This window comes from Malania oleifera, chromosome 10 (assembly GCF_029873635.1).
Source record: "Malania oleifera isolate guangnan ecotype guangnan chromosome 10, ASM2987363v1, whole genome shotgun sequence".
In the NCBI taxonomy this organism is placed as follows: Eukaryota; Viridiplantae; Streptophyta; class Magnoliopsida; order Santalales; family Ximeniaceae; genus Malania; species Malania oleifera.
The window spans coordinates 81,244,779-81,267,242 of NC_080426.1; positions in this window are offsets into that span (position 1 = coordinate 81,244,779).

Here is a 22,464-nt window from a genome sequence, read left to right on the forward strand (position 1 = left end):
ATTGGAACTAGAAATTTAATTTCAGGGTCCGGGTGAACGCCGTAGGTATTTTTCGGAGTCCCTGTTGGCGTAGTTCAAGAAACCAGGTAAGGGAAAAAATATATATTAAATCAGAATTTTTATGAATTAAATGGAAAAATAAATTGTGTTATATGTACGTGTATATGTTTCAGTATGGGTAAAATGCCAACTATTTAAATTATATTTTTTTTTTCGGGTTTAGGGCTGTTTATTAGATTTGTATATGCAAAAATGAACTGATGAAAGTGGAAAATATTTTCAGGATAATTAAGTAAAAAATGAAAAGTATTTTCAGTATATAAACATTAAATGTTGGTTGGTTTATTTTACAAGCAATGTATGAATTTTATTACTAAATTGTGTGGCATGAGATTCTGTGCAAATATATGTTAAATTTTTGAGATGCAAGCTAAGTAAGTAAAACAATGAGAATAAAATATGATATGGACAATGTTGCCTGAGTATGTTAAATGCAACCATGTAAATGTAAGATAGCTAAAAGACAGCCATGTTAGCAGATCTAGCACACTTCTGTGTAGACTAACTGATGATAGCTAAAAGGAGCTGTGTTAGCAGATCTAGCACGTTTCTACGTAGACTAACTGATGATGGTTAAAGACCAGCTGTAGTACGAAGTAATGAAATGAAATGTTATGCAATGAAATGACGATGAAAAGGCAATGAAATGAAATGACAAAGGTAAATAATGTAAATGGGAAAAAGTCACTTAAAGTGAAACGAATGCAAAGTTAAGTTATTAACAAGAATGAATGTGCACAAATGTATAATGACAGAAAAGAATGATGTATTATGATATTAGAAGTATGTATGTACGTAGAACATGTTACGATTGGGTGAGGCGTACCTTTCGCCTGAGGGCTTGCTGAGTAAGGCGAGTGCACTGGTAGCTACAGATGTGGCAGTATCCGCATAACGTACTAGGGCAGAGGGAACCTACTTGTATGGGCGGGTAGATTTCCCTATCCTTAGGGCCTTTGCCAATAAGCTATTGTTGAACGGGGTGAGTAAGAGATTAATTTATCACTTGAGGGCTTACTGAGTAAGGTGAGTATCCTAGTATGCTTTAACTGCGACCTTTGGGTTGCCTAATTATCAGAGCATAGGGGTGCTACTTGTATGGGCGGGTAATCACCCCTATCCTCGGGAAATCTCGTGGGTTAAACATTTGCATGTGTTTGATTAGGAACAGGGAATAGATTCAGGAAATTATGTTAATGATTTGTAAATATTATAAAATGATATGTATAATCTTATGATGGCCACACACTGAGTTTAATATATTGTTTCTTCCCTTACTAAGATATGTCTCACCCGAATATGAATTCATTTTTTTCAGGATTTCTCAGGATCGAGCTTTGAGAGCTTGAGATTTTATAACATTTTTGAAAGATACAAGAAAAAGGGTCTATTTTTATGTTAATTCTGATATGTATATCTTATATTTTATATCTTTATGTTTTAACTCAGTTATGAAAGGATAGTTGTGAAACATACTGGTATTAGTGGATAATGTTTTGGAGACATGTATACAATTGAATACTGGTGGATGATTAATTTATTATGGTTGGTAGTTAGAATTAGTAAACTCTGGTATTATGTTATATGGATATTATGATCATGTTTTCCGCTGCGTATGTTATGGAATATGATTTATGAGGATATGATCAGGTATAACACACTAGACCCGGGTTTAAGGGTTCTGGGCGTTACATAGAGTATTAGGTTAGAGATGATTTATACTAGAGTATATAGGAAACAACTAAGATAAAGATACTAGATGGATAGGTTAGGTTAGGGTTGAGAAGTGTGTATGGTGTAGGGAAGTATAGGATTTTGTCTTATAACTTGGAGGTAGAAATCCCTTAGCGGACTTCTGTGATTTTCTGATTCAGTAGACGGTTTCAGAAAACCATGGTAAATCCATTGACGGTGATGTTTCCTAGTCGTGAGATTGGTCCTTATTTGGAGAACTTGGATGTGTATTGGATTTAAAGTATATAATTGTGTTGTTGGGATTTTGGTATGGGATATAGTAAATCGTAGAATTATGGAAATGAAAGATCGGGTAACAAATTTCGAGGACTAAATTTCTTAAGGAGAGAAGAATGTAAAGACCCGAAAAATTAAAATGATTAAAATAATTATTAAAAAATAATAAATAAAATTAATTAATTAATTAAAATTATTAATCAATTAATTAATTAAACATTATTAAATTGATGTATTAAATAAATAAATAAATAAATAAAAATAATATGAAAAAAAACTAATTGAAATAAAATATGTATGTATATATACATGTAAGTTATTATATAATATATATATATGTTTATATAAAAAAAAATATAATATTATATACTAAATATCAATCTAGCTTATCATCGAGATTGGAATTGCAGAAGGTTCACGCCCCCTTCCCCCCCCATGAGTTCTTCTGCGCGTTGCGATCATCTCCATCTCTCTCTCCCTCTCAATTTCTTGGCGGATCGAAAAACAGAAGGTATCGTTGGATTCCTAACTCTACCATCGACATTTTTACTAGAAAGGATTTTTCATGAGAGTGACGTAGGCACCATTCCTAGGGAAAGGTATATTTCCCTTAATTTCTCAATTTCTTGTTAAATTTGTCATTAAATCAACGATTAGGCACCACCACGGGGTCTTAGTCGTGATCGTCATTATTTTGACATTAGTAAAGTTCCAATTGGGGTTTTCTAGGCCCCACTCCAAAGCGAGAGTGGGATTTGCGAAATTTGATAATTTAATTATATTTAAGGGTATATTTATTTATTTAGAATTTATGGGTTTAGGAAATATTAAAATAATATTTTATTAAGGATTAATTACATTTGTGATGCCCCGATTTTCATACAATTTTTTTCCAATAATAAATGAATTTTCACTCATCATCGACAACATCCATAAATTGACCACGTCAACAATCCTACTATCATTCATACGACCTGACCTGCACTGGGTAGCGGATAAAAAGTTATTTTATTTATATAACCTAACAGCGGAAGTTAATACATACTTAACTACCAGAACACAATACCAAGAGTATCAACATACATATAAATATATGCGCTGCCATCACAACCTCAAAAACAACACAACTCTAAGGGAATTACACCTCCCCTGGTCCAAAAACTCACCCTATGAGTTAGGGTCCCAACTCCTTATAGTCATGGAACTCTATTGCCTGGCCTATCTCTGTCCCCTGAAAAATTTAAATAATTTAGGTGAGACACATCTCAGTAAGACGGAATAAATTATTTACAGTGTGTGGCCATATGAATTCAGTTATAATACACTTTACTTTTCAAACCATCGTTTCATCTGAGAAAATACACTGATATACAAATTCTCATAATCATATAGATATACAACACGTGCTTTTATAAACTTTAGAATCATTTCTCAAAATCAATCATTCCCACACATTTTTACCTGCGAAATTCTTAAGAATATGGAAGATTATCCGGTCATACAGGTAGCTTTCCTCTGCCCTAATACGTTATGCAGTCAGGTATAGTCACATCTGATACCTATCAGGGCACTTACCTTACTCAGTAAGTCCTTAGGTATGGCTCAGTCAACTATCACGCCACACGCTCCAAGAGTCTGTGTGGTTGCACTAACACCACTAACAATGGTACCATACACAATATCATAACCATCCATCAGGGCTCACTACCACATACTCGCAATCATTATGCGGTATTGACATTTCATCAATCATATTCCAGTATATCACAATTTAATTCAATATAAATATTCTCATCATTTTTTGTGCACATTTCATCATTTCGTAATAACATATATCATATTTCACGTATTTTTCACATTTTCTCAAAATACTCATATCAATAATTTGTACAAACTCATTTATCATGCAAATAATTTCCACTCACATATAAATACCACATTTCATTATTTTCCACTAATCACATTAATCATTCTCATTTTAATATATTCTTAAAAAATACCCATCATTATATTTCACATTTTTCAACACATGTCATGTGCCACACAGTTTTTATCTAATATTCATAATATATTAATTTCAAATTTCAAAGCATCACAAATTAATATAACTCAAATACCACACAATTTATCTGATATTTATATCATAATAATTTTCAGGGAAAATACAATATGCTCATTTTCATATATTAATTCAAACGGTAATTCTAAAAATACTACTATAATTTATTCCACTTACCTGACTTACTGAAAGTCTCGTTAGGACCCAAATCCTACGCCCTTGGCACCCGAAATTTAACTACTGCAATTTGCATTTTCCCTAGATTAATTAATTCATTTTCCCAAAACACTACCCATCTAGCCTTCCCTAGGTCTCATGTACTCCAAATTAACATTTAAACCAATATTTGACACCCCCACTTAATTTTTTGAATTTTGTCTACGGGTCCCAAATTACACCCGCGGTGCTCACCTGGGCCCTAAATTACGAAAATTCTACGCCAACTCCAAATGCTTAACATTTTAGAATTTTTAAATTAATTCTAATTAATTAAAAATAAGCCCCTTAATAATCCCCGTACCCCAAATTTGGGGTTTTGCCCACGACGACCCCACGAGAATTCCGTCCTGCTAGATTTGTGGAGAATCATCCATAGATTCTCGTAGTAGTATTTGTTCATCAATCAGGCTTATAATTTGCAAGAAATGAGGTAAAAATGGAGATTTGGCTTACCCCAGGAGATACGTCTACGCCACTCCTACCACCGATTCGCTCCGGTAGAAATGACGGCAATAGAGAATGGAGCTTAATGGTATCTTCTGATTTTCAATCGGGCAAAAATCTGTCACGAAACTGAGGAGAGAGGGAGAGAGAATGAGAGGAGAGAGAGAAAGAGTAATAGTTGGAGGGGGGCTTCTCCTGCGCCAGGCAGAAGACTCTGCAATCCAAAAATTTTTCCTAAAGCTTCACAAAGCTTCAGGAATGATAGTATATAATAATAATAATAATGTAATATTTTATTAAATATTAATAATAATATATTTTATTAATAAAAATAAAAATAAATTTTAATTATTATTTTTTTTCTTTTTTTAAAATTTAATTAACTAATTAATTAATTTTTTTTTTTTTTGGAATCACCCCACTAATCTTCTATATCCCTTTTTGAAGTTATTACATTCTCCCCTCCTAATAAAAATTATGTCCTCAAAATTTGCTATTCATTTACTTCTTATTCTTAGAGAGAAACACTCCAATTTTATTAATTACCCTCACCTATGGCGGAGGAATACCGTGATTACAAAGAGGGTTCTGGGAGATTACAATTATTCCAAAATTCTCCCAAAGCCATTCATATTTCAAAACTAAAAACCCTATCTATCATACATTACACTATACAAATAAAAACTACACAATATTATTCTTTTTACTCTGACTAGCTCAGTTCTAAACTCCATTGAACAAGTGTGGATATCTCTCGCGCATCTAGTTCTCTAGTTCCCAAGAAGCCTCCTCAACGGCATGATTGCACCACAAAACTTTCACTAGTGGAATCTTCTTCACGCGTAGCTCTTGTTCCTTCCAGTCAAGAATCTGCACTAGCACTTCCTCATAAGCTAAGGTATCACCCAACTCCAGTGCTTCATAGTAGATCACATGTGCGGGGTCTGGGACATATTTCCTCAGCATAGAAACATGGTATACATCGTGGATCCTATATAGGATCGGTGGTAATGCCAAACGATAGGCAATTAGACCCACTCTTTCAAGAATCTCGAATGGTCCAATATACCTAGGGCTCAGCTTATCCTTCCTCCCGAACCTCATAACTCCCTTCATTGGCCCCACCTTCAAGAACACGTGATCTCCTACGTCAAACTCCAATTCTTGCTGATGAGTATCAGCATAACTCTTTAGCCGGCTCTACGTTGTCCTGATCCTGTCTTTTATGAGTCTAACTTTATCCCGAGTCTGCTGTATCAGCTTTGGCCCCAATACATGTCTCTCTCCAACCTTATCCCAATATAATGAGGATCGGCACCTCCTGCCATAAAGCGCCTTATATGGTGTCATCCCAATGCTGGCCTGGTAGCTGTTGTTATATGCAAACTCAACCAATGGCAGATACTGCTTCCAACGACCTCCAAAGTCCAGCACACATACTCGCAGCATATCCTCCAGAATCTGTATCACTATCTCCGTCTGCCCATCTGTCTGAGGATGAAAAGCTGTTTTAAACGACAAATGAGAACCCATGGCCCCTTGCAGACTCTTCCAAAAATGAGATCTGAACCGTAGGTCTCTGTCTGAAACTATGGACACTGAGACGTCGTGGACCCTAACTATATCCTCGATATATAACTCAGCCAATCTGTCCATGGAGTAGCTAACTCTGATCGACAAAAAGTGGGTAGTCTTCGTCAGTCGATCCACCACTACCCAAATAGCATCCTGTCCACACAACGCTGGAGGTAATCTTGTGACAAAATCCATCGCTATATGCTCCCACTTCCACTTAGGAATGTGGAGTGGCTGCAATGATCCTGCCGGTCTCTGATACTTAGCCTTCACTTGCCGGCATGTCAAATACTGATCCATATACTGGGCTATCTCCCTCTTCATGTTACTCCACCAGAAGGACTCTCGAAGATCCCTATACATTTTTGTGCTATCTGGATGTACAGTATATAGGGACCGATGTGCTTCCTCCAGGATAACTTTATTGATCTCAGGGTCAGCAGGAACGCCTAACTTGGTATGGAACCTCAAGGCTCCATCATCTGAGATGCTGAACTCTGTTTCCTGACCATCTTGTACCTCCCCATAAGCTCTACTAGTACTGCATCATTTCTTTGGGCTGCTTTAATCCTCTCCTATAGAGTCGACTGCAAAACCAAGTCAGTAATAAACGCCTGGTAATCGCCCTCTACCAGCTCCACATCAAGTCTCTCTAGATCCATTTGAATCAAATGTTGAATCCTCACTGTAGGCATAGATGAATCCACTGATTTCCAACTCAAAGCATCAGCGACCACATTAGCCTTTCCTGGGTGGTAGCTGATAGTGCAGTCGTAATCCTTTATTAACTTCAGCCATCTCCTCTGTCTCATATTCAATTCCTTCCGTGTGAAGAAATAATTTAAGATCTTATGGTCATTAAATATCTCACACCTAACCCCATATAGATAGTGCCTCCAAATCTTCAGCGTGTAAACAACCGCTACCAATTCTAGATCATGGGTAGGGTAGTTTTTTTCATATTTCTTCAACTTTCGTGAGACATAAGCTATCACTCTCCCTTGCTACATCAACACGCATCCGAGCCCTTTATGGGACACATCACTGTAAATTACGAACCCCTCTTCTCCTGAAGGAATCATCAACACAGGCGCAATGATGAGTCGCTACTTCAACTCCTGGAAACTCTGTTCACATTCATCAGACCACTCAAACTTCACTCTCTTCCTGGTCAATCTGGTTAGTGGGCTTGACAGTTTAGAGAAGCCCTCAACAAACTTGCGATAGTACCCAACCAATCCCAGGAAACTCCAGATCTTGTGCACATTCTTTGGTCGTGCCCAGTCTACTACCGCCTCAATCTTACTTAGATCAACAGAAATACCACCCCTAGATATGACGTGTCCAAGGAAGGTAACCTGTTCTAGCCAGAACTCACACTTCTTGAGCTTTGCGTATAACTTCTTTTCTCTTAGTACCTAAAGCACTATCCTCAGATGTTCCTCATGCTCCACTGGGTTCTTCGAATACACCAGTATATCATCAATAAATACTACCACAAACTGATCCAAGTACTTGAAATGCTCCGAACCCTTAAACTCGGGTCTGGTGCATTATACTTCATCATATCTTGATAAAATCCCTGATATTCCACAATTAAACCATACATACGTAGTGGAAAACACAACTATGAACCTCAATCATACAAATAATACCAGAGTTTCCTAGTTCTATCCATAGACCATAATATCCTTCAACACCTGCATTTCCATAATTACATATATCTCCAAAACAATTTAGTATTTTCACAATTATTCCTTACTCAATAGTCTTAAAACATAAAGGCATAAAATATAAATTTTGTACATCCCAAAATTAACATAGAAATATACCCTTTACTTTTGATATTCCCTAATAATGCTATAAAACCTCAAGCTCTCAAAGCTCGATCTCAAGGAAATCCTGAAAAAAAAAAGATACATTCATATTCGGGTAAGACACATCTCAGTAAGGGAAGAAACCATATATTAAAATAGTGTGTGGCCAACATGAGTTTATAGATAACATAATATTTAACATTTGAAAATCCTTAACATAATTTCCAAAATCATTCCCTAATCATAATCAAACACATACAAATGTTTAACCCACGAGATTACCTGAGGATAGGGGTGATTACCCGCCCATACAAGTAGTACCCCTCTGCTCTGATACATTTAGCAACCCAAAGGTCACAATTTAAGTATATCAGGGCACTCACCTTACTCAGTAAGCCCTTAAGTGCTAGATTAATCTTGTACCCACACCGTTCAACAATAGTTTATCGACAAAGGCCCTAAGGATAAGGAAATCTACCCGCACATACAAGTAGGTTCCCTCTGCCCTAGTACGTTATGCGGCTACTGCCACATCTGTTGCTACTAGTGCACTCGCCTTACTCAGCAAGCCCTCAGGCGAAAGGTACACCTCGCCCAATCGTAACATGTTCTACGTACATACATACTTCTATTATCATAATACATCATTCTTTTCTGTCATTATACATTCATGCACATTCATTCTTGTTCATAACTTAACGTTGCATTTCGTTTCACTTTAAGTGACTCTTTCCCATTTACATCATTTACCTTTGTCATTTCATTTCATTGCCATTTCATCGTCATTTCATTGCATAACATTTCATTTCATTACTTCGTGCTACAGTTGGTCTTTAGCCATTATCATTTAGTCTACGTAGAAACGTGCTAGATCTGCTAACACAGCTCCTTTTAGCTATCATCAGTTAGTCTACACAGAAGTGTGCTAGATCTGCTAACATGGCTGTCTTTCAGCTGTTTTACATTTACATGGTTGCATTTAATATACATAGGCAACATTGTCCATATCATATTTTATTTTCATTGCTTTACTTACTTAGCATGCATCTCATACATTTAACATATATTTGCACAGAATCTCATGCCACACAATTTAGCAATAAAATTCATACACTGCCTATAAAATAAGCCAACCAACATTTAATGTTTATATACTAAAAATACCTTTCATTTCTTACTTAATTACCCTTAAAATATTTCTCACTTTTATCAGTTCATTTTCGCATATACATATCTAATAAACAACCCTAAACTCGAAAGAAATATAATTTAAATAGTTGGCATTTGACCCATACCGAAACATATACACGTACATATAACACAATTTATTTTTCCATTAAATTCATAAAAATTCTGATTTAATATATATTTTTTTCCTTACCTAATTTCTTGAACTACGCCAATAGGGACTCCGAAAAATACCTGCGGCGCTCACTCGGACCCTGAAATTAAATTCCTAGTTCTAATAAATTATTTCTAAATAAAATATTAATTTAATACTTCCTAGGACCATAATTCCTAAATAAATAATAATACCCTTAAATTTAACCAAATTCCCAAATCCCACTATCGCTTTGGAGTAAGGCCAAAAAAATCTCAATTGAAAAATTACCTACACCAAAATGACGATGACGACGACTAGGACCCCGTGGTGGTGTCCGTTCATCGATTTAACTACATATTAATGGCAAAATTGAGAAAATGGGAAAAAATTACTTTTCCCCAAGAGCAGTGTCTAAGCTGTTCTCATGAAAAATTTGCTCCAGTAGAAATATCGGCAGCAGAACCAGGATTCCAACGGCACCTTCTGTTTCCTGATCCATCGCAAACTCGCCGAGTAATTGAAAGAAGGAGAGAGACGGAGACGAACGCAGGAAAAAATATTTTACGCGCCCCGGGGGGTGGCGTGCAGTTCTTCTCCTGCTTCTTCTTTCTTCTTCTTTATTTCTTCTCTTCTTATCTCTTATGTCAGATACTTTATATATATATATATATATATATATATATATATTATAATAACTTACTTATATATATCATTCTAATTAGTTTTTTTTGTTAAATCCAATGTAAAAATATTTAATTTAATTACTAATTATTTAATTTATTTTAATTTAATTTAATTTCTTTATTTTAAAATTTTTTTTTCTTTTCACACACTATTCCTTTTATTTATTTATCTGTTATTTTATTTATCTTTTTTTTTTTTCAAATTATTTTAATCCTTTTGAATTTCCAGGTCTTTACAGTACTGGTGAAAGACCCTATTCATTAGATCCATAAACACTGCAAGAGCATTCGTCAACCTAAATGGCATAACTAGAAATTCATAGTGACCATACCATGTTCTGAATGCCATATCCAAAACATCTTCCACCCTGACTTTCACCTGATGGTACCCAGAGCGTAAGTCGATCTTCGAAAAGATTTGTATCCCCTGTAACTGGTCAAAAAAATCATGGATACACTGGAGCGAGTATTTATTCTTGATAGTTACTTTGTTTATTTTTCGATAGTCTATGCACAACCTCATCGAGCCATCCTTCTTTCTCACAAATAAAATCGATACTACCCAAGGCGACACACTGGGTCAAATAAACCCCTTATCTAACAGTTCCCGCAACTGCTCTTTCAATTCTTTCAGCTCTGCTGGTGCCATTCTATATAGCGCCTTCGAAATCAACGCTGTTTCTAAAACCAGATCAATAACGAACTCTACTTCATGATCAGAAGGTAGTCCCGAAAAATCCTCGGGAAATACATCAGAAAAATCCCTCACCACTGGGATATCCTCTACCCTCAGCTCCCCTTCTGATACCGCCTTCACACGGGCTAAATATCCCTGATAGCCTTCTAATAGCAACCTACGTGCCTGAATAGCTGATAGTAACTGAGGTGGAGTGCGCACACGTGATCCCACGAACCTGTACTCATGTCCCTCTGGAGGTCTAAACACTAGGGGTGTACAAAAATTACCAAAAAACCAAAAATCGGACCGAAGTCGAACTAAAACACATTTCGGTTCGGTTTTTCGGGGTTTTGATTTCGGTTTTGAAATATAAAAAATTTTGGTTTCAATTTTGGTTTCGGTTTTGGACCAAAATCGAACAGAAAAAATTGAAAATCGAATTAATAAATAATAATTGTATAATTTTATATCATACTGATCATTAAAGATGCTGCTTGTTGGATCACTAGTCGCCAGCGAGAAACCACCTCTGAATCCACCATGGCTACCAAAGTCGAAATAGTTAAAGTGTGGTCTCTTGGTCTTCATCTTCAAGTGCTTATGGTAGTTCTTCTAAGTTTAATCGTCAATCTCCATCTTCGATCTGGAATGGACTCTAACCAGTCTCGAAGCTGTTTGCATCCTCGGGTCTGGGTAATCAGCATTCAACACTAGATTTTTCTTTCCAAGCTTGACGCCATATGGGCCTTCAAATCTTTCACCGACATGTTTGATGACTCCAACTCCATCAAGTTCGGCGAGATAGCCTCGCTGAACAATCTAGCCTGCAGCCTTTCCAGGTGGGCGGCGACCTTCTCATGCAGAAAACCAAAGAGAAGAATTTAAGATGCAGGAACCACAAGATGCTAGTCATCCCTGCGTCCCACGTCAGCTGGAAATGGGAAGAAAACAAGTATCCCCACCTTGTATGTTTTATTTGGATCCTACTTTCAGCATGTCTTATGTTTTGGCTTTACAATTAAAGCCATGGCCCAGTTGTTATATAATGGGTCGTGGCTTGTTGATGCAGCCCAACTTGGGCTCAAGTAATGTTATTGTTGTTTGATAGTTCAAAATTCAGTAAAACAGAAAATAACAGAACTGAACCGCAAAGTTCACGATTTGGTTTGTTCATAAACCGATGGTATACGGTTTGGTTTCGGTTCAGTCATTTTGAAAATCGAGGAGTTCGGTTCGATTGGCTGTTTTGGCAAAAACCAAACTGAACCGAACTGTGTACACCCCTACTAAACACTACCACTCTCTGATGGCAATCAATGCTAGCATAGTGGGTAGCTAGTCAATCCATTCCCAAGATCACCTCAAACCCATGCATGTCAAGAACCACCAGATTAGCTAACAAAGGTCTCCCCTGAATATATACTGGATAGTCCCTGAGTACCTTTCTACATATCCCTGCAGCCCCAGTCAGCGTAGCAACATACAAACTAATATCTAACTGTTGAGGCTCAAATCCACACAACTTCACATATTCTTAGGCGATAAAAGAATGTGTCACCCCAGAATCAAAAAGGATAGTAGCTTTAAATGACAGTATTGAAACAGTACCTGTCACCACATCTCCTGCCACCTCAACATCTCTCGGCGTCAGTGCATACACTCGTGCTGGAGCAGTATTCCTCTACTATCCACCTCAAGGTGCCTGATAGACTCCTCTGTATGGTCGAGGAGCAATTGCTACCGCTAGTGGTGCTTGACAGTTCCTTGCGATATGTCTAGGCTAGTGGCATTGATAGCAAACAACCTCCCTCGCCCTGCACTCTCCTAGGTGCCTCCTTAAACATCTGGGACAAGGAGGGGGCACCTGTCTGCCCTGTACTGCTCGATCTGCTCCTCCCTGTCATCGTCCCCCTTTACTATCATATCTCCTCCATGGCCCTCGACTGGACCCTGCCTGTAAATCAGAAGGCGTGGGCCTTTTACTCTGGCTCTATGCTACTGCGCCTCTCTGTATGCCGCTCTCAATCACTGCAACCCTATCCACTATTTCTAAAAAGATCTAAGCTCGAAAACCAACCACCTGCTCATACAAGTTCTGCCTCAGACCCTCCTTAAACTTCCTTGCCTTCCTCTCCTCGTCTGGCACCATATATGGGGCGAACCGAGACAACTTAACAAATCTCGCTGCATACTGCTGCACCGTTTTAGACCCCTATGTTAGATACAGAAACTCTGATGCCTTTGCGCTCCTAATCATAGCGGGAAAGTAACGCTCAAAGAAAATCTCCCTGAAGCGACTCCGCGTCAACGCTACAGGGTCAAGCCTCTACTCTTCAAGTAATCTCACTGACCTCCACCAGCACTTTGCTTCCCAAGTCAATTTAAATGTAGCAAATAACACCTTCTGCTCGTCTGTACATGAGAGGACTACCAGTATGTCCTTTATGTCCTGAACCCAATTCTCTGCTACTAGTGGGTCCTCTTCTCCAGCAAAAGACGGGAGTCGCATACACGTGAACTCCTCGATCGTGCAACTCCGCTCCCCCGAGCTCTTGGCCATCTCAGCCATCACCTACTGAGTGACGCTATGCAACACTGCATCATGGTCTACACCACCTATACTGGATGGCCCTACTCCATCACCTCCCGTATTCATGTTGCTGTTTCCTGGATCCATCCTGCAAAGGAAGCAGCTAATCTCAAAATATAATCACTATCACACAACCCATACACCGCTATAACTCATAAATTACTTTTCTATCCACATCCTTAATCCCCATTTAAGATTCAGTCCTATCACTCAGAAACAAGACCCAGCGATAGTATCCTTGGTTTTTTTGAAATCGTCACCACAGGAAAAACACAGAAACAACCTCAGTACTCCTGTCTTTAGGCCGCATGATAGAATCCTAAATTCTCACCTCATCCTATAACAATCACTAACTCACATTTCAATCTACCCATCTCCTATTTCCCTTAAAATCCACTCTTATACTCTAGTATTGTATTCCGCTATCTACTAAAGTCTACAGAACCTAGCAACCTAGGACTCTGATACCAAACTGTGACGCCCCGATTTTTGTACAATTTTTTTCCAATAATAAATGAATTTTCACTCATCATCGACAATATCCATAAATCGACCACGTCAACAATCCTACTATTATTCATACGACCCGACCCGCACTGGGTACTGGGTAAAAAGTTATTTTATTTATATAACCTAACAGCGGAAGTTAATACATACTTAACTACCAGAACACAATACCCAGAGTATCAACATACATATAAATATATGCGCTGCCATCACAACCTCAAAAACAACACAACTCTAAGGGAATTACACCTCCCCTGGTCCAAAAACTCACCCTATGAGTTAGGGTCCCAGCTCCTTATCGTCATGGAACTCTATTGCCTGGCCTATCTCTGTCCCCTGAAAAATTTAAATAATTTAGGTGAGACACATCTCAGTAAGACGGAATAAATTATTTACAGTGTGTGGCCATATGAATTCAGTTATAATACACTTTACTTTTCAAACCATCGTTTCATCTGAGAAAGTACACTGATATACAAATTCCCATAATCATATAGATATAAAACACAAGCTTTTTTAAGCTTTAAAATCATTTCTCAAAATCAATCATTACCACACATTTTTACCTACGAAATTCTTGAGAATAAGGAAGATTACCCAGCCATACAGGTAGCTTCCCTCTGCCCTAATACGTTATTCAGCCAAGTATGGCCACATCTAATAACTATCAGGGCACTTACCTTACTCAGTAAGTCCTCAGGCGGAGAGTTTCACTTCGCCTCAATTATTTATATTATTAACTCACCCAATTCCATTTCTCAATTTTATCATTCTCTGTTTCTCAATTTCCATTCTTTCTTTCATTTCTCATTTTAGCCAATTTTATCATTCTTTCACTTTCCATTTCCATTTTATTTTTCGGCTCATGAGTATCCTTAGTATCAAATACCAACATCGCGTTTGTAACTCATGGCCACCCTGAGGATCTTTCTATCCACGCCATGCTTCCCCCCATGGTCAAGGTTGTGCGGCTTGAAGGCTGGATCTAACCACAGTTGGTCGACCCGGTTAGATCAAAATATCATATCGCGTCTATAGTACGATTGGCCAGCCTATAGCCTTGATCCGGACTCAAGGTGCCCAACAACCCTACAAAATGGCTCAGTCGACTATCATGCCACACGCTCCAAGAGTCTGTGTGGTTGCACTAACACCACTAGCAATGGTACCATACACAATATCATAACCATCCATCAGGGCTCACTACCACATACCCGCAATCATTATGCGGTATTGACATTTCATCAATCATATTCCAGTATATCACAATTCAATTCAATATAAATATTTTCATCATTTTCTGTGCACATTTCATCATCTCGTGATAACATATATCATATTTCACGTATTTTTCACATTTTTCCAAAATACTCATATCAATAATTTGTACAAACTCATTTATCATACAAATAATTTCCACTCACATATAAATACCACATTTCATTATTTTCCATTAATGACATCAATCATTCTCATTTCAATATATTCTCAAAAAATACCCATCATTATATTTCACATTTTTCAACACATGTCGTGCGTCACACAGTTTTCATATAATATTCATAATATATTAATTTCAGACTCCAAAGCATCACAAATTAATATTACTCAAATGCCACACAATTTATCTGATATTTATATTATAATAATTTTCAGGCAAAATACAATATGCTCATTTTCATATTAATTCAAACGGTAATTTTAAAAATACTGCTATAATTTATTCCATTTACCTGACTCACTGAGAGTTTCATTAGGACCCAAATCCTACGCCCTTGGCGTCCGAAATTCAACTATTGCAATTTACATTTTTCTTAGATTACTTAATTTATTTCCCCAAAATACTACCCATCTAGCCTCCTCTAGGTCCAATGTACTCAAAATTAACATTTAAATCAATATTTGACACCTCCACTTAATTTTCTGAATTTTACCTGCGGGTCCCAAAATTACATCTGTGGCGCTCACTCGGGTCTTAAATTCCAAAAATTCTACTTCAACTCCAGATGTTCAACTTTTTAGCATTTCTAAATTAATCCTAATTAATTAAAAATAAGCCCCTTAATAATCCCCGTACCCCAAAGTTAGGATTTTACCCACGACGACCCCACGAGAATTTTGTCTCGTTAGACTTGGAGAGAATCATCCCTAGATTTTCGTGGTGGTGTCTATTCGTCAATCAGGCTTATAATTTGTAAGAAATGAGATAAAAGGGAAATTTGACTTACCCCAGGAGATACATCTACGCCACTCATACCACCGATCTGGTCTGGTAGAAATGACGGCAGTGGAGAATGGAGCTCAACGGTATCTTCTGATTTTCAATCGAGCGAAAATCTGTCATGAAACTGAGGAGAGAGGGAAAGAGTAACAAATGAAGGAGGGCTGCTCCTGTGCCAGGAAGAAGACTCTGCAATCCTAAAAAATTTTCCTGAAGCTTCGCAAAGCTTCAGAAATAATAATAATAATAATAATAATAATAATATAATACTTTATTAATATTAATAATAATATAGTTTATTAATAAAATAAAAATAAATTTTAATTATTATTATTTTTATTTTTTAAATTTAATTAACTAATTAATTAATTAATTAGTTAAAATTTTGTTTGAATCACCCCACTAATCTTCTATATCCCTTTTTGGGGTTATTACAACATGGAATTAGAATTTTTGATTTAGGGTTCGGGTGAGCGCCATAGGTATTTTTTCGGAGTCCCTGTCAGTGTAGTTCAAGAAACCAAGTAAGGGAAAATATATATATTCAAACCATAATTTTTATGAATTTAATGGAAAATAAATTGTGCTATATATATGTGTATATGTCTCGATATAAGTTTAAAACACCAACCATTTAAATTATGTTTTTTTCCGAGTTTAGGACTGTTTATTATATTCGTATAGGCGAAAATGAATAGAAGAAAGTGGAAAAATATTTTCAGAATAATTATGTAAGAAATGAAATGTATTTTCAGCATATAAATGTTAAATGTGGGTTGGCCTATTTTACAGAAATTTGTATGAATTTTACTGTTAAATTGTGTGGCATGAGATTCTGTGCAAATATATGTTAAATGTATGAGATGCATGCTAAGTAAGTAAAGCATTGAGAATAAAATATGAAATGGACTATGTTGCTTGTGTATGTTAAATGCAACCATGTAAACGTAAGACAGCTGAAAGATAGCCATGTTAGCAGATCTAGCACGTTTTTACGTAGACTAACTGATGACAATTAAAAGGAGTTGTAGTAATGACAGCTAAAAGGAGCTGTAGTAATGACAGCTAAAAGGAGCTGTAGACTAATTGATTATGACTAAAGACCAACTGTAGTACGAAGAAATGAAATGAAAATATTATGCAATGAAATGACAATGAAGTGGCAATGGAATGAAATGAGAAATGTGAAAGATGAAAATGGGAAGAGTCACTTAAAGTGAAACGCAATGTAATGTTTAAGTTATGAATATGAAGAAGTGTGTCTGATTGAATAATGACAGAAAGAATGATGTATTATGATATTAAAAGTATTTATGTATGTAGAACATGCTATGATTTGGACGGGGCATACTCTTCACCTGAGGGCTTGCTGAGAAAGCGAGTGCACTAGTAACTTCAAATATGGTAGTAACTGCATAACATACTAGGGCAGAGTGAACCTACTTGTATGAGCGAGTAGATTTCCCTATCCTTAGGGTCTTTGCCGATAAGCTATTGTTGAACTGTGTAAGTACGAGATCAATCTAACACTTAAGGGCTTACTGAGTAAGGTGAGTGCTCTGGTATGTTTTAATTGTGACCTTAGGGTTACCTAAGTATCATATCAGGGGGGTGCTACTTGTATGGGCAGGTAATCACCCCTATCCTTGGATAATCTCATGGGTAAATCTCTGCATGTGATTGTTTAGATTTCGAGAATGATTTCAGAGTTTATGAAAATGCTTTACACATATTTAAAAATGATATTTATATACCTCATGTTAGCCACACGCTGTGTTTAATATGTATGTTTCTTCCCTTACTGAGATGTGTCTCACCCGAATATAAATTCATCTTTTTCAGGATTTCTTCGAGATCGAGCTTTGAGAGCTTGAGGTTTTTATAACATTATTGGGAATTAGAAAAAGAAAAGGGTATATTTCTATGTTAATTTTGGGGAATGTAAATATTTAAGTTTTATGTCTTTATGTTTTAAGGCTGTTGAGTAAGGAATGATTGTGAAAATATTGAATTGTTTTAGGAGTTATGTAGATTTATGGAAATACAGGTGATGGATGATTTATTATGGATTATAGTTAGAATTAGTAAACTTTGATATTATGTTATATGGAGATTATGTTTATGTTTTCCACTGCGTATATTATGAACTATGAACTAGTAGGATTTTATTTGGTATAACGTATTGGACCCGGGTTTAAGGGTTCGGGGCGTTACAACAAGTACTTGCCTACTTCTCCCCCCTTTTGACAACAGCAAAAAGGGTTTAGATAAACATTGAAGTATATATAGGCAAATAATAGGAAAGCATCATTCATATACAAGATATGATTTGAGAAAATTTTAAGAAAATTCGGTAGCATACTGTTTGAAAGTAGGACATTTTCCAAAAATATCTGTATAGAAATGACCTGATTAAGTTCAAATATTCAATTATCTACAACAATCAACTCAAACAGTACAGTATGATCAAGAATTTTTACTTTTAGCATCCAAAAAGATAATATAATCATACAATGCACAATAAATGACAAAATATGAAGTATAGCAATTGAGCACACAAACTATATATATAACTGGTCATTTAAAGATTTAAAAGACATGAAAATAGAATTAGACCATAAGTATGCACAAACCATTGCAATTGAAACATATTATAAGACCCATGGAAGATATGAGTTTAAAACACACGACATATGATAGCAAATAGTTGGTTTTAACACAAACACAGTCTAACTAGTTCGCATGTATTTTCATATGAAGTCACCGAACCATTTGTGCAATTAATATATATATATATATATATGTATACAATAAATATATATCCCCCTTATGTTGTTTGCTTAAAGTATTGGGGGTTGCTTGCCAAAAACAAATTTAAAGATCATGCAAGCAAGCAACAAATTTTCTGGTATGTCCATTAAGCACATACTAAAGTATAACCAAAAAATCACAACCACAATGATCCTAAAGATGTCAAACAATTTAAAGCAAGGATCACATGGCAAACACAAACAACTTGTGGCAAAGCAATATATTTTTCAATTAAGACATTCAATAAGGTCATCACAATTGAGTACGTGCCACAATGAATAACAAACTGACCTAAGCCAAAAATAATGGCGAGCATAACAGGATATGAATTTAATTTCAGATGCTCCCCCTATCAATTTGAATTCATGCTTAGTTACAATAAGCTGCTTATACTGGATAGAGAATTATTTTATTATGCCTAGTAATATAAGCCATCATTTGGAAACTTCTAAACCAACCATACTGATTATTAATCAACTATATTTATCCTGATCAATATAGTTGTCCCTATAGACCATAGATGCATCAAAGAATATATATTAAGGCATGCAATAATGTTCATGACCTAAGAACATTCCATATCAAACCATAGAACCTCAAGTGTAGGATATAATGTTCAGGGATTTCAGAAGAGTCTTAATATTTCAGTAGACGAAAGTGACACATATAAGTCATTTATGTTCTTCCTATAGGGATGTATTTTAGCCTTTCTAAATCTTTGATGATTATTCTAGGATGAAGTTTAATTATTCAATTAGTTTTCACTCATCCTTTCAAAAAATATTTTAACGTTAATTTTATTATAATCATCTTTAACATAAGGTTTTGGTTTGGGAAAAATCCTGTCGAAATTTCGGCAGCATGTCATCTGTAAATTGGACATTTCCCAAATTTCATGCACCAAAACCTGATAAATTCAAGCAATCAATTCAAAATAATTCATTTTGAGCATGCGAAAACCTATAATCCACTACCTGCAAGCAATTCTCATCAACTGCATCCGCCATGCAGGAGGCTTTCAATACAAGCATGCAATCCAGTAGTTCAAATATATGCTATCCAACAATGATATAATCATTAGACAAACAATGGATAGTGGGCTGCAGAGTTATTCTCATCAAGGCACATAAGCAAATAATAATGTGAGAGCATTAAATTTATTTAGACGTGAAAGAGAGATGCTCCCCCTGAGTTATGCACTAATCCATTTTATGCCTTATTCATTTTCTAATTACTTAACCAAGTGTTTAGATTTTTCATGATTTAATCTTAACTAAACATGCTTAGGCTTAGAGGACCAAAGATTCACATGCAATACTTCTTCAGGGTCATAAGCCAACGTATGCCTTTTTACTTATGAATTTCAATATATGATAGAGGCCCGAGTTCAAATGACTTTTCTTTCTTAAAGTTCATGCATAGGTTTCTTAGTTATTTCGTTTTCATATACGTTGAAACCTATGGCCATCATATTAGCCATTCAACTCATCTCTAAGTATATAAAGCTCTAAAAGATATGACTTAACGTTTTGAGAGCTATGTGTGTGAAGTAGATTAAATACTCTTAAGAATTATAATTTCTGTTAAGTTCAAAGAGTATTCAATATAAGTGGACATGATTCAAGATATTTTCATGGAAGTGGATATGTTCAACCGCTTAGCCAAAGAGCATTTATAAGTATTTGAATTTTCTTGAGCAATGCTCTTCGGAGAATGGAAAGTATCCTATAAATATAATTACAATCTAAAGCAAGGATACGAACCAATGAGAGGGAGGATCTTTACCTGATGTGATCATGGTATGGTAAAGATTTCCTATGGAGGAGATAGGTGAATCAAGATTAAAGGATTTAGATGTTCAACTCAAAGGGAATAATTTGATTTAATCAATAAAACCTGAATCCCTTAGTGGTTGCCTCTAATTTTGATTGAGAATGATGACTTTTAATAAGCACACAATAAATATGGAATTTTAATGAACAGTGCTTATACCTAAGGTGATAACTAGATTTTGGTTGATGAGATTAGGGTTAAAGATATATAGAATAGAATGAGACCCTAAAGCTCATTTATGTGTAATGAACAATAGTTGCTTAACTTAAGATGTTTTGTCTTAAAGTATAAGTTAAATATTTGGAAATATTTAATTAGCAATGATGCCCAGTCCATTTTGAAAGTGGATTTTAATCTTAGTATAACAAAATAGTATATAGAGAATGTAAATACTAAGTTTTGGAATTTTAAGCATAGACCACTTTCTAGTGTTTTAATCATCACTACCCCCTAAATCTAGTCCTAGGGTCTAAGGAGAAAAATAACTAATTTGATGATTTTAATTTAAATCCATTTTTCCTTAGGTCCTACGGGGTTTGTCGTGCTGATTATCCATTTCATTTCCTTTTCCATGCCTTTTGCACTTCTAACTAGATAGTTAAACCACACGTGCCACATAGTTTTGCAAAATAAGCACGTATTGAATATACATAAAAGAGTATGCTTATTTAATATGTTTTTACTCAATGAAGCATGACAATGTGTCACGGGCTAAGCTTGTTCAGGGCATTATGCTTGCCTATGACCGCTTATCTCGTGTGTTTGGGATGGGTTTCCATCATGTAAATACTAGTGTAGGGTTATTTTCTAGTATTTCTTTCATTGTAAGCCAAATAAGGCAGTATGACTCCTCGGTCACTTTGATGTTTCCTAGTGCTAGAGTGAGAATGGCCTAGAAAGCTCTTTAGGGGAGGGTGAGTGTTCATCAATCATTGTAAAACTCACTAGCAATTGTCAACGTGCTTAGCCTACTTGCCTCCCTCGCTAAGTACAACATGTCAACGGAGGATTTGTTAATGAATTACGTTTGCTTCAATATTTACTGCTTGGTTGCCACGGCTTTCATGAATTGATTATTATTTCCGCTGCTATCTGATTGAATGTTAATGAAAGTGCTTCGTGGATGAATGTTGGTAAACAAAAGGCTGGCTAGTTAAGCAAGAGTGCTTTAGCTAGCGCCGCACGGCCCTTCACAACGGTGTGAAAAAGGCGGACCGTGACATTTGGTATCAGAGCCCAAGTCGGTGACACTTGGTGAGAGCCCAAGGTTGAGTTGCTACGTGAATTCGATTGCCTTCGTTGTTGGGTTTGGAAAGCTTTGGTAAGTGACCATGGCACCAAACAATGCTGAGAGGATCAGCGTGCTGGAAGCACAGGTTGAAGAGTCAACCAACACTATGGCCGCGGAGGTGGCCCAGATGAGAGAACTTGTTGAGGAAGTGAGGGGATCACAAAAACATCAAGCAGGTTTGATAGGCGACATGTCAGAGGACTTTCGCCACACTGTGGAAACTTTGCAAGCCCGGATGGCAGATCTGGATGCAAAGGTAAATGTGATGGTTCTTGCTATGGGGAACTCCAACACTCCGGGAGTTAGCAAAACCAAGGTGCCAGAACCCAGGACGTATGGGGGTGCCCGAGATGCCAAGGAGTTAGAGAACTTCTTGTTTG